At 35.3% G+C, this 13,637-nt stretch overlaps 1 long non-coding RNA gene across 1 annotated transcript; it reads right to left on the bottom strand.

Annotated features, from left to right (window-relative positions):
- Positions 1 to 899: 899 nt before the first annotated feature.
- LOC141513258 (uncharacterized) lies at positions 900 to 4,713 on the bottom strand. Its single transcript, XR_012475749.1, has 2 exons — positions 4,647 to 4,713; positions 900 to 1,022 (listed from the first exon to the last, which is right to left on the bottom strand). It is a non-coding gene; the product is annotated as an uncharacterized LOC141513258 (long non-coding RNA).
- Positions 4,714 to 13,637: the final 8,924 nt, after the last annotated feature.

Here is a 13,637-nt window from a genome sequence, read left to right as displayed (position 1 = left end):
ATCACATTTTTATCATTGATTTTCATTATGATCTAAATTAAAATATTATCCGATTAATCTTCAATTGATAGATAAGTTTCTCTGATCTCTGACCTCTGATCTTTCTCTCAAGTAATTAGTGAGCTATAAACAAACACTTATTCAGTAAGGAATGACTATTTAGAACCTTAGAATATCCTTTTATATAATAGAGAATTATTTTATAACATAAATAATGAAATTTATTTGTCTGTCTTCATCAGATTTTACTATATTGAATCCCTCATCAAAGCAAACAAAATGAATCACTGGAAAGGAATAAAGAAACTTTCATATTTTTATTCCCTTGACAAAAGTTTACCTTTAAGGAAAGATATTAGATACTGAAACTAGAAATTGTTTTATTTTATTGGTTTTCAGATTTATATAGATTTGGGCTAATGTTAGTAATTAGATAGATAATGTTCACAATGAGCCAGCATCATCAATTCTTCCCAAATTGAATCAAAAGTATTTTAAGTAACTATTTTTAAAATTAATGATTTGGATCTTGACTATTGAATTGAATTGCTACCATTTTTGCTTAGTCTGAAAATCTCAAAAGAAAAACCTATAATATACCTACAGTCCTCTCTGTGCAGATACTCCTCTAGAATGGGGCCTGTCCATGCTTCGTCATTCAGTGTAATTCTTGCTGTATCTCTGGTAAATTTTCCACAGAAGTGTACCTAATGATAAGAGTGAGGATGGGTTTCTTCCTCCATTTTTCTTTGATATTATGACTAAAAAATGCGATAGAGGTGATCTATTGCTTATTCCTCCCCCCACCAAACTACATCACAAATCATCCTCTTATTCTGATCCTATGTCACTCTGAAAGCATTCTTCATCCCACTTCTTCCCATACAGTTCTTTGCTGGTAATGTGTTATAATTTATTCATGCCCACCATACATGCAGCTCTCCAATAGCCTTTGGATGACCCTCAACTTGAATTCATCAGAAACAGTGGTATTCCATGATTTTTGCATTTATAAAATATCCCTTGAAGTAAAAAGAAAATATGTATCTTTAGTTCAGGGAATAGCTTGGGGTCCCTAAAAGCCCTAATAAATCCCCAATGTCCCATTGGACATAATATCTATCCAAGACTTGTTTTGATAGACTAGCTCTCTGTGTTACCTCGCTGCATATCAGCATTAAATTCACTTGCTTTCTCTTGCTTGAATAGGTCAAATTGTGTCTATGTGTTTGTGTGAGATTATGAATTTAATTTAGGAGATTTGCAGTGTTTTAGGACTTTGCAATGCACAAAATGTCATCTGTAAACAGCTAATTCGGTTCTTAGCCTTGTGTGTGTCATGGTCCCTTTTGACATTCTGGTGAAACCTTCTCTGAACAATGTTTTAAATGCATTTTAAAATATAGAGAAATCAAAGGAAACCAACTATATGGAATTACAGGTATCAAAATATTTTTTAAGACAAGTTCAGAGACCTCAGGTTAAGAACTCCTGATCCAGAGAATCTCAACCTCAATAGGAAATCCTTCTTCCATTTGAAGAGCAGGCACTACAAACTGTTATGAAGTCCAGTGCAAACATCTTTGGCAAACATATTTTCCTGCTTTTATATCAAGCCTAGCTCAATATAAAAATAATCAGTCAATCCCTGAATAGTTATTTATGGGACATCTAGATGGTACAGTAGATAAGAGTACCAGGCCTGCAATTAGGAGGACCTGAGTTCAAAGCAGGCCTTGGGCACTTACTACTTATGTGATAATTACTTGATACTTAACTATGTGACCCTGGGCAAATCACTTAACCCATATTTATTAGCTATGTGTCCAAGAAATTTAACCCAAGTTTCCTTTCAAAACAAAACAAACAAAAAAGGAAAAATAAAAACAAATTGTCTATATTTTCTGATTTTTTTTATATGCATGGGAAGCATCTTGTTGGAGGAAAACCTTAAAGGCAGCATTTTGTTCTACCAAATCATCCTTTTTTTATAATCAACAAAATATAAACAGTATAGAATGAGTCATTCTCTGCATTTTTCAGTCAGTTATCAGTTATTTTCTTCATTTGTAAAATGGGATTGTTATTATACTACCCTTCCAGGGTTTTTATGAGGATAAACTGAAATAATATTTTAAAGCACTAGGCAAAATTTAAAATGCCATATTAATTCTATATATCATCATCATCATCATCATCATCATTATTATCATTGCTCATATAAGTTGCTCATATAACACTTTGATGATTGAAACCAGTTGTGGTGGTTCTACTTTCATTAACATGGAGTTTATTGTGGAAATATTAATAGGAAAAATATTTTTATTTTCATTGCCATGTGTTAGTCAGAGGAGAAGAGCAAAGTTACAAATTCAGAGTCATGGTAGAGTTCAGAAAATATAGTTGATGGAAAATGAAGAGATTGATGACCTGGATGCTGTCTTTAAATATAGTGTTAGGAAGGAAATTTTTTGCCCTGTCCTCCAGGCCCCCAGTAAGAGGGGCAGAGGGTACAGATGTATGAATATCAAGACTGATATCTGGCAGAATAATGAATTTCTTAGTGATGAGATTCATGGGATCATGATGGAATCCATTCTAAAGCTCCTGGGAAATGAATTGTTCTTCCCTTCTCATCTTTATGCACCCTTAGGATACATTTGTTTTGTTGGATCTCTCATCAATCTTTCTTTTTCATTGCTTATGAGTGTTTTACATTGTCATTGTCCAGTCATATCAGTCATGGCTGACCCCATCATTTATGATCCCATGTGTGGGTTCATGACAAAGATATCAGAATCATTTGCCATTTCCTTCTCCAGTTCATTTTATAGATAAGGAAATTAAGGTAAACAGAGTTAAGTGGATTGCTGAGGATCATACAACTAGTAAGAGTCTGAGGCCAGATTTGAACTTAGGAAGATGAATCATCCTAACTTTACCATTGCATTTAGTTGCCTCTCATGTTTTATGACATATTGTTAACATTTTGTTATGTTGTAAAATGTTATGAAATAGTTTATATTCTAAACTACTGTTTTCCTGGATTGCCACATCTCTCAGCAAATGTTTCTGGTTACTTATGATATTATTTTTATGATGATTTATATTATTCTATTTATAGATTCTCTCTCTATATAATATATATTATATAATATATTTTTTAAGAAATTGTGATGATCTGTATCAATGTAGATTCTATTGTCCTAATTTCACATTTTTTCACATCAGCAACTTATTTACACATACTTGATTTACTTCAGTTGCATTTTACATATTCCCATTTTATTTTTCTAATGTGCTTTTGGTTTTGATCTTTGCTCTAACAAGTTGGTAGCATGACTAACTCTGAAGTCAATCCCATATCAATGACTAGTTCTTTCCTGTCCAAATATAATCAGATTTATTTTAGGAGGTGTTCTTTGGTACTCACAATGTCCAGTATCTCTTGATTCTCTCCTTAAGGAAAGTATTTATGATACATAAATGTGAGGTTTTTGGCTTGTCTTAATTCTTACATCTTCATCTCTAGCTTTTTAATCTCTTAACTTTTCATCACATATGACACTGATGTAAGTAAATTTGCAGCATTCTACCTCCACTTGGAAATTTCTATAATAATAGAGTAATTCTGCTTCTGAATATTATCTATTTATTAGAGTTCATCATTCCTTCAAAGGAGGACAAAATTTGAACATTTTAAACCTCCCAAACTCTTTTTTAGAGTTGTACATAGTATGATAGTGTCTAGATCTTACAGGCCCATTTAGACTTATGGCAATGATTTTGTTAATTAAAAAAAATAATTTTAAAAGTAAATATTTACTTTTTTTGGATCTTCAGTACTCTCTAGCCTTTGTATTTATAGGGTTTGGATTTTTAATTTTTTTTGCTTTTCCATTGTATTCCATTTTCTTTAAACTGGTCTCATTGTTCTTCCAAATTCAAGAAGCCTGTTACATGGTTGAAAACCACCCCAGGTACCTGGTCCCTCTAACTGTGTTTCTTTTCTGCGCATCAATAAGGCTTTTTTGAAGAGATACTTTGTCAGTTTTCCATTTTTGACTGCCCTCCAGGTTCTATATGGACTTGAATGATTCTTGAAATATTTTACTTCCCCTTACCAATGTCTGCTGCAATGGTTCAAACAGTCACTAAAATCTAATCTTTAAAAGCAATAACTTTTAGCTTTTTCCTTGACATTTTATCCATTAATACAAACCACAATTAAAACTCACAGCGAAAGAGAGAAATTGACCCCCTGTGTTTCTGCAGACAGAAAATCAACTGAAGGTGAGAAAAAATATCTTAGTCCAACTTCTTCTAGTCAAGGTTGGATGTTTTGAGTCAGTATAAACTGACATCAGAAACACACCTACACACAACTATGTATACACACACACACACACACACACACACACAAACACACACACACACACACAGAGTCACTGCTGTCCCAAAATGAAATGATGTAAAAATTATTGCTTTTCCTAAATAATCCACTCTAAGTGGATGTCTAATTTGGGCTAAAGCATGCAAACAAACCTCCCACTCCACTTATAAATGTGGAAGACTTTTTCTCTAACTTTTGTAGGTTGGGCATGGTAGGGGATAAAATTCCAGGGGCATCAGAGAGTATTACACACCTTCAAAATCAATCTTTCCTGAAGAACTCAGAGGCCAAGAACCAGTTCCATGAGAAGTAGCTATTGGAGTCCAGATTGAAATCCCTCAAAAGGTCACTATCCTATTGCTTTTGTGAGGTCAACAAGGGTCTGTGATGTGCAGCATTGGTTCAGAAACTGTGGGAGATATAGAAAAAACAAGACAGTCCCCCCCACACACACTTAAAAAGCTGATAGTCTAACTGTAGAGACAAGACTTTCATGTATTTTCACAATTACTGAATAATTCAAATGAGCTCTAATGATTTTTCACTTCCAGAATACCCCAAATCAACAAAACATCTGAACATGTGATTAGTGAAGCCAACACTGATGAGCTGCCCATTATTCTTGATAAAGTCAGAAAGAATGTGCCTAGAGAACAGTTGATAGTAGCACAAACCCCAGGCAGACCTATATCCAGAAATGATTTCCCAGAGAGTGTCCTGACCCACAGTTATCCCAATGCCTTATTACCGCTCAGCTTTGAGAACTGAGTATGAATCAAGAGCCCCAGTGTTTGCACATGGTGATGTCTTTGCGATAAGAAGAGTATTTCTAATGGACCTTGGAGAAGTCAGAGTCTGATACACCACTGCCTGTATCAGATACAGCCCCATGCTAGGACATCTCGTACAGAGGGCGAGCTCTAATTTAAGTGGATAAGAATCATGCATCCTGTAGAGTTCTCAGTTGGAACTATTGATTACAAGGTAGGCCAGGTGGAGATTGACAGGACTTAAGCCAACAGTCTCTAAGTTCTGTGCAGAGAAATGTTTTATCACTTAATAGTATTGATATATCTTGCTACAGGAGTCACTGCTTCCATTATGGACCAGCTACAGTTACACCAAGCTATTCCCATTTGCCTAAATTTTTGCCTCCTCCTTTGTCCCTGACATCTTCTTGTACAGTTATTTTGGAGATAGTTGGATGCCTTTCCTGGACATTGATAGATTAGAAGGAGCAGGCAGGTTGTGATTGGAATTCTAATTAGCCTGTCAAAATAGAGCATTTAAATCTATTCATGCTATTTTCTCTTCTGTATATTGAACACAGATAACCAAGTAGACAAATAGAAGAAATTCCTTGGTATTTTCCCCTTGTTTGTATGATCTTAACAGTGTTGATGAACTGGCCTTCACTAGTTAAGCTGGGGTTGTTTAATCTGACTGGGTTGTATAAGCATAGAGATTTAGTCAGGGGAAATCCAACTCATAAAACAAAAAAAAAAAACCAAAACTAAAAATCAATCACATTTCCATACACAGACACATCCCTAAAACAAAACAAAACCAAACTCTGACCAGCATGCATTGAAGGACCAACATTAAATCTTTTACTCAAATTTAGTATGTTTTGCAACTGTATAAATGGGAATGATTTATTCTGAAAATGAATGATTCATAATTTGATAGTAATGCATTCAAGAGATTTGTAAACTCGTGAGACTGTTGTTCAGTCATGTCTGATTCTTTTTGAACCCATTTGTGGTTTTCTTAGCAGAGATATTGTGGTGGTTTGCCATTTCCTTCTCCAGCTCATTTTACAGATGAAGAAAGAGAGACAAAGAGGGTTAAGTGACATGTCCATGGTCTCACAGCTAGTTAGGTCTGGGATCGAATTTGAATTCAGGGAGATGAGTCTTCATAACACAAGATTCAACACTATCCACTATGTTTTCCCAAGACTCTCTATCACCATTTTGTCTATTTCTTATCAATATCTTTTAATGTGCATTTTTAAATGATATTTTATTTTTCCAAATATATTTTATGAAGATTTTTTCAACATTCATCCATATGCATATGTATATTTTTAAGTTTCAAAAGTTCCTTCCACCCTCCCTTCCCACCCCCTCCCTTCAGAGGTAAACAGGTTAATATTGTACAAACACATTTAAGTTAAGCATATTACAAATTAGTCATTTTCGGTATGAAAAATTAGGATTAAGGAAAAGAAATACACCAGAGATCTTTTTTTTTAAAAGAGAATTTAGTATTCAACAGATTCTGAAGGATTTCTTTGTTTTGTTTTCCTTCTTCTGGAAGGGATAGCATTGTTGATCTAATAGGGTTGACCTAGTTCTCTGAACTGTTGAGAGCTGGTTCCATCAGGGTTGATCATTTTCATAGTGTTGTTATTGATGTGTACATTGTTCTCTTGGTTCTGCTCCCTTCACTCAGCATCAGATCTTGTAATTCATTCCATGCTTCTCTAGAGTCCAACCATTTATGGTTTATTATAGAACAATAGTATCATAATATTCATGTACCATAACTTATTTAATCATTCCCCAATTTTTAGTCCCTACAAAAAAGAGCTGCTATGAATATTTTGGAACATGTGACACTTTTCCCATTTTTTATAATTTCTTCTAGGTATAGGCCTAGAATTGGAATAGCTGAGTCAAAGAGAATGAACATTTTTATTGCTCTTTGGACATAGTTCCATGTTGCTCTCCAGAATGGTTGGATCTGTTCACAACTCCACCAACAATGTATTAATGTCCCAATCCTCCCATAACCTCTCCCAACATTGATCACTTTCCCTTTTTATCATCTTAGCCCATCTGGTAGGTGTGAGGTGATACCTCAGAATTGTTTTAATTTGCATTTCTCTAATCAATAATGATTTGGGGCATTTTTCATATAATTATATATAGCTTTAATCTCTTTATTTGAAAACTCTCTATTCATATCCTTTGCCCATTTATCAATTGGGGAAATGACTTGTAACCATATAAATTTGTTGTAATTCTCTCTATATATATTTTAGAAATGAGACCTTTATCAGAACTCCTAATTGTAAAGATTGTTTCCCAGGTTTCTGCTTTCCTTTTAATTTTGGCAGCATTGATTTTATTATTGCAAAACCTTTGTAAATTAATATAGTCAAAATATTCATTTTGTAGTTTATAATGTACTCTAATTTGTGTTTGGTCATAAATTTGTCCCCTTTCCATAGATCTGATAATTTCTTGGTCTATTAATTTATCTATGGTGTCATCCTTATATCTAAATCCTGTACTCATTCTGACCTTATTTTGGTAAAGGGTCTGAGATGTGGGTCTTTGCCCAGTTTTTCCCATATTTCAGTTTTCCCAACAATTTTTATCAAATAGTGAGTTCTTATCCCAAAAGCTTATGTCTTTGGGTTTGTCAAACAATAGATTGCTGAAGTCATTTACTGCAGTCTCTTTTGAACCTATCCTAATCCACTGATCCATTACTCTATTTCTTAACCAGTACCAGGCAGTTTTGGTGACTGCTTCTTTACTGTATAGTTTTAGATCTGGTAGAGCTAGGCCACCTTCCATTATATATTTTTTAAATAAGTTCCCTTGCTATTCTTGATCTTTTATTGCTCCAGATGAATTTTGTTACTATTTTTTCTAGCTCAGTAAAATAGTTCTTTGGTAGTTTGATTGGCATGGCACTGAATAAGTAATTTAATTTGGGCAGCATTGGCATTTTTATTACCTCAACCTAACCATGAGGAATTGACATTTTTCCAGTTATTTAGCTCTGACTTTATTTGGATGAGAAGTGCTTTATAATTGTGTTTATACAATTTCTGGGTTTATCTTGGGAGGTAGATTCCCTAGTATTTAATGTTGTCTATAGTTACTCTAAATGGGATTTCTCTTTCTATCCCTTGCTCTTGGGCTTTGTTGTTTATGTATAGAAATACTGATGATTTATGTGGGTTTATTTTATACCCTGCAGAATTTGTTAATTGTATCAAGTAGTTTTTAGATGATTTTATCAGGTTCTCTAAATATTCAATCATATCATCTGCAAAGAGTGAAAGTTTTGTTTCCTCATTGCCAATTCTGATCCTTTCAATTTTTTTTCTCTAATTGCTACAGCTAACATTTCTAATACTACTGAAGAGTAATAGTAATAATGGGCCTCCTTGTTTCACCCCTGATCTTGTTGGAAATGCTCAAAGTTTATCTCATTAAATATCATATTTGTTGATGGTTTTAGATACTATTTTATTATTTTAAGGAAAACTCCATTTGTTCCTAGACTTTCTAGTGTTTTTAATTGAAATGGATTCATTTTATCAAAGGCTTTTTCAGCATCTATTGAGATGATCCTATGTTTTCTGCTGGTTTTTCTATTGATATGTTAAATTATGTTGAATGTTTTCCAAATATTGAACCATCCCTGGCATCCTGATATAAATCCTACCTGATTCTGGTGTATTATCCTAGTAATAATATGCTGTAATCTCATTGCTAAAATTTTATTTAAGGTTTTTCCATCAATGCTCATTAGGAAGATTAGGTATAGTTTAGGTATAGTTTTGTTTGTTTTGGTTCTTCCTGGTTTACGTATCAGCACCATGTAGGTTGCATAAAAGGAATTTGACAGAACTCCTAATCCTATGCATTAAATAGTTTATGCAGAATAGAAATTAATTGTTTCTTAAATGTTTGGTAGAATTCCCTTTATAAATCCATCTGGGTTTGGAGATTTTTTTCCTAGGGAATTTATTGATGGTTTCTTTACTTTCTTTTTCTGAAATGGGGTTATTTAAATATATTATTTCCTCTTCTGTTAATCTGGTTCCTCTTCTGTTAATTCTTTTGGTATTTTTGTAAATATTCATCCATTTCACTCTGGTTATCAAATTTATTGGCGTACAATTTGGTCAAGTAGCTCTGGATTATTTCTTGAATTTCCTTCTCATTGGTGGTTAGTACATCATTTTCGTTTCTGATACTGGTAATTTGGTTATCTTCTTTCTTTTTTGAGTCAGGTTAAACAAAAGTTCATCTATTTTATTTTTTCATAAAACCAACTTTTTTATTTTATTTATTACATCAATGTTTTCTTGCTTTCAATTGTATTAAACTCCCCTGTGATTTTTCAGAATTTCTAATTTGGTATTTAATTGGGGATCTTTAATTTGTTTTTTCTAACTCTTTTAGTTGCATAGTCAATTCATTGATTTCCTTCTCTATTTTATTCATATAAGTATCTAGAGATAAAGTTTCCCCTCAAAACTGCCTTGACTACATACCATAAATTTTGATATGATGTCTCATCATTATCATTTTATATATATATATATATATATATATAAAATTTTGATCATTTCTATAATTTGTTATTTGATACACTCATTATTTAAAATTAAGTTATTTAATAGTTTTCAATTAGTTTTTGGTTTCTCTTTCCTTTTTTTAAAATTTTTTAATTTTAAAAATTTTTTTATTTGTTCTTATTTTGTACAAACAATATTTTTTATACATTACTAAAATATTCTTGATTAAGAGTAAACATGATACCCCTCCCCCAAAAATATAGACCTACATAAGCAATAAAGTAAAGGGGAGAGAAAAAAATTAAAATTAAAAAATAATAATAATAATAATTGTAGGTATGGCCGGGTGGCACAGTGGACAAAGCACCAGCCCTGGAGTCAGGAGCACCCAAGCCCAAATCTGACCCCATACACCCAACAATCACCCAGCTGTGTGACCCCATGCAAGCCACCCCAACCCCATTGCCCTACAAAAACCAAAAAAAAAAAAGACCCAAAATAAAATACAATAGTAATAATAATAATAGTAGAGGCAGCCAGGTGGTGGACATAGCACTGGCCCTTGAGCCAGGAGCATCCGGGTCCAAATCCGGCCTTAGACACCCAACAATCACCTAGCTGTGTGGCCCCCCCAGGCAGGCCACCCAGCCCCATTTGCACTGGAACCCCCCCCCCTCAAATAATAATAATAGAAAATGTGCTTCAATCTGAGTTCCAACACCACCAGCTCTGTCATGGGTGGATCACATTTTTTATATAAGTCCATCACAAAAACTACTTCCATATTTTTCCACTGTTACCATTGCTGATCACAACTCCCTCTATTTGTACTTTTCCACTACCATGTACTTTATTTTGTCTCTCCTTTCACTCTGTCTCTGCTGTAGGGTAGCTGAGTGGCACAGCAGACAGATCCCTGGCCCTGGGACCAAGAGGCTCTGAGCCCACATAGCACTCCTTAGGCCCAGCATTCACCCGCCCCCCTATGGTCCCGGACAGGCCATTCAATCCCAGCCCCTTGCAGGAAGTAAAAAAGAAAATGTGCCATATCTGACCACTCTCCCCCATGGTCCATCCTCTCCTCCATCACTCACATCCCCCCCGACCCCCTGTCCCCCTTCTCTCCTTCTTATTCCAGATATCTATACTCCATTGAGTATATGTGCTGATTCCTCTCCTAGCCACCTCTGATGAGAGAGAAGACTCCCTCATTCCCCCTTGCCTTCCCCCGCTTCCATATCATTGCAATAGCTCATTATAATAAAGAAAAATCTTATTACATGAAATATCTTGGCCTATTCCTCCTCTTCTTTTTCTTTCTCCCATTACATTTTCCTTTCATCTATTGACTCCATTTTTGCACCACAATATATCTTCAAATTCAGCTTTCTCCTGTGCTTCATCTATAAAAGCTCCTTCTACCTGCTCTATTGAATGAGAAGGTTCATATGAGTATTATCAGTATCATTTTTCTATACAGGAATACATGCAGTTCATCATCACTAAGTCCCTCATAATTTCCCCCTCTCCTCCACTCTCTATGCTTCACCTGAGTCCTGTATTTGAAGATCAAACCATCAAACCTTCTGTTCAGCTCTGGCCATTCCAACAGGAACATTTGAAATTCCCCTGGTTTATTGAAAGTCCATCTTTTTCCCTGGAAGAGGATGTTCAGTTTTGCTGGGTAGTTGATTCTCGGTTGCATTCTGAGCTCTTTTGCCTTCTGGAATATTATATTGCAAGCCCTACGAGCTTTTAATGTAGTTGCTAAGTCCTGTGTGATCCTGATTGCAGCTCCATGATATTTGAATTGGGTCCTTCTGGCTGCTTGTAATATTTTCTCTTTGACTTGGGAGTTCTGGAACTTGGTATAATATTCCTGGAGGTTGTTTTTTTGGATCTCCTTCTTGGGAAGATTGGTGGATTCTCTCCATTTCTATTGTGCCCTCTTCTTCTAGGATATCAGGGCAATTTTCCTGTAGTAATTCTTTGAAAATGATGTCAAGGCCCTTTTCCTGGTCATGACTTTCAGGTATTCCAATAATTTTTAAATTATCTCTCCTAAATCTGTTTTCCATATCAGTTGTTTTTTCAATGAGATGTTTCACATTTTCTTCTAATTTTTCATTCTTTTGGTTTTGAAGTATCATGTTCTGATTTCTTGTAAAATCAGCAACCTCCCTCAGTTCCATTCTTTGTCTGAAGGATTTGTTTTCCTCAGCGAGCTTTCTTATTTCTTTTTTCCATCTGGCCAATTCTGCTTTTTAAAGCATTATTCTCCTCAATAACTTTTTGAACTGTTTTATCCATTTGACCTAAGCTGGTTTTTAGCATGCTATTTTCTTCAACATTCTTTTGGATCTCCTTGACTAAGCTGCTGACTTCTTTTTCATGCTTTTCCTGCATCTCTCTCATTTCTTTTCCCAATTTTTTCTTCTACCACCCTCACTTGATTTTCAAAGTCTTTTTTGAGGTCTATAATAGCCTGAGTCCAATTTCTGTTTTTCTTGGAGTCTTTAGATGCAGGAGCTTGTACTTCCTCATCTTCAGATTGAGTGTTTTGATCCTTCTTGGGATCACAGGCAAAGTATTTCCCAATGGTGTTCCTCTTTTTTCTCTTCTTACTCATTTCCCCAGCCTGTGCCTGTTTTGGGGGTGCTTCCTGAGCTTTTGTGTATTAGTGGGACACCCCCACAAGGATCTCAGTGTGTGAGGCTCTGTCTTCCCTCCTGATCTGTGAATGACCATAAACACAACCCTCTGGCACAGGGCTGAGGTGGGGGGCCCTGCTGTTCTATGAGGGGCCTAGACTGCGATCAGGATCTGAATGTGGTCAGAACTCCAGAATCCTGTTCCAGGGACAGAGGACAGAGCTCGGCAATCTCTCTTCACTCCCCTCCCTAGGCTCAGGGCTCATGCTCCGGGGACTCCTGCTTACCAGCTTCTGCTTTCCGTTCCTGGATCTGGGCTGCCATGGCCACGCTGATCGCTGTGTGCCCTGAGGGCTGGACTTCACATGGTTGCTCACTTGCTCCCCCCGCTGATCCCCTAAGTTGTGCCTGCTCCTCCCTGGAGTGTAAGTCAGGCAACTGCCCTTGCTGCTGGGAGCAGTGTTTTGTCCTTCCCCTTTTCATTTACCTTTCATTTACCATCTCTTGAATTGTGTATTTGATAATTGAATTCTCTGTTCAGTTCTGATCTTTTTGTCAGGAAATTTTGGAAGTTTCCTATTTTGTTGAACATCCATCATTTTCCCTGACAGTACATGCTGAATTTTTCAGGGTAGCAAATTTGTGATTGTAATCCCAGGTCCTTTGCTTTCTAATATATGGTATTCCAGGTCCTCTATTACTCCAATGTTGAGGATGATAAATCCTGTGTGAGTATGATTGTGTTCTCTTTGTATTTAAATTGTTTCCTTCTTATTACTTACAGAATTTTCTCCTTTATGAGTTCTGAGTTCTGAGTTGACTATAACAGCCCTTAGAGTTTTTATCCTGGGGTGGGGGAGGTCCTCTTTCTGGAAGGGTTCTGTGTATTCTTTCACTGGCTATAATCTTCTTGTTCTAGCAGAATTGAACAGTTTTCCCTGATAATTTTTCATGATGTTTCCCAGGTTCTTTTTTTTTTGATCTAGGTTTTTTAGTGGTCCAATGATTCGTAAATTTTCTCTCCTGGATCTATTTTCCAGGTCATTTGTTTTCCCTGAAAAGTACTTTACATTTTCTTCAGTTTTTTTCAGCCTTTATGTTTTGTTTGATGGAATCTTATAGCCTACCAGATTCATTGATTTTTATTTGCTCAGTTCTAATTTTTAGTGTTTTATTTTCTTCAATTAGCTTTTGTGTTTCCTTTTCTAGTTGGTTATTTTTAGTTTTAATTTGGTTGATTTCTTTGGTCAATTTTTCATAATTT

The sequence above is a fragment of the Macrotis lagotis genome, chromosome 1 (assembly GCF_037893015.1).
Source record: "Macrotis lagotis isolate mMagLag1 chromosome 1, bilby.v1.9.chrom.fasta, whole genome shotgun sequence".
NCBI classification, from domain to species: domain Eukaryota; kingdom Metazoa; phylum Chordata; class Mammalia; order Peramelemorphia; family Peramelidae; genus Macrotis; species Macrotis lagotis.
Note: the sequence above shows the minus strand (reverse complement) of the source record. Positions and strands in the feature narration are given on the sequence as shown.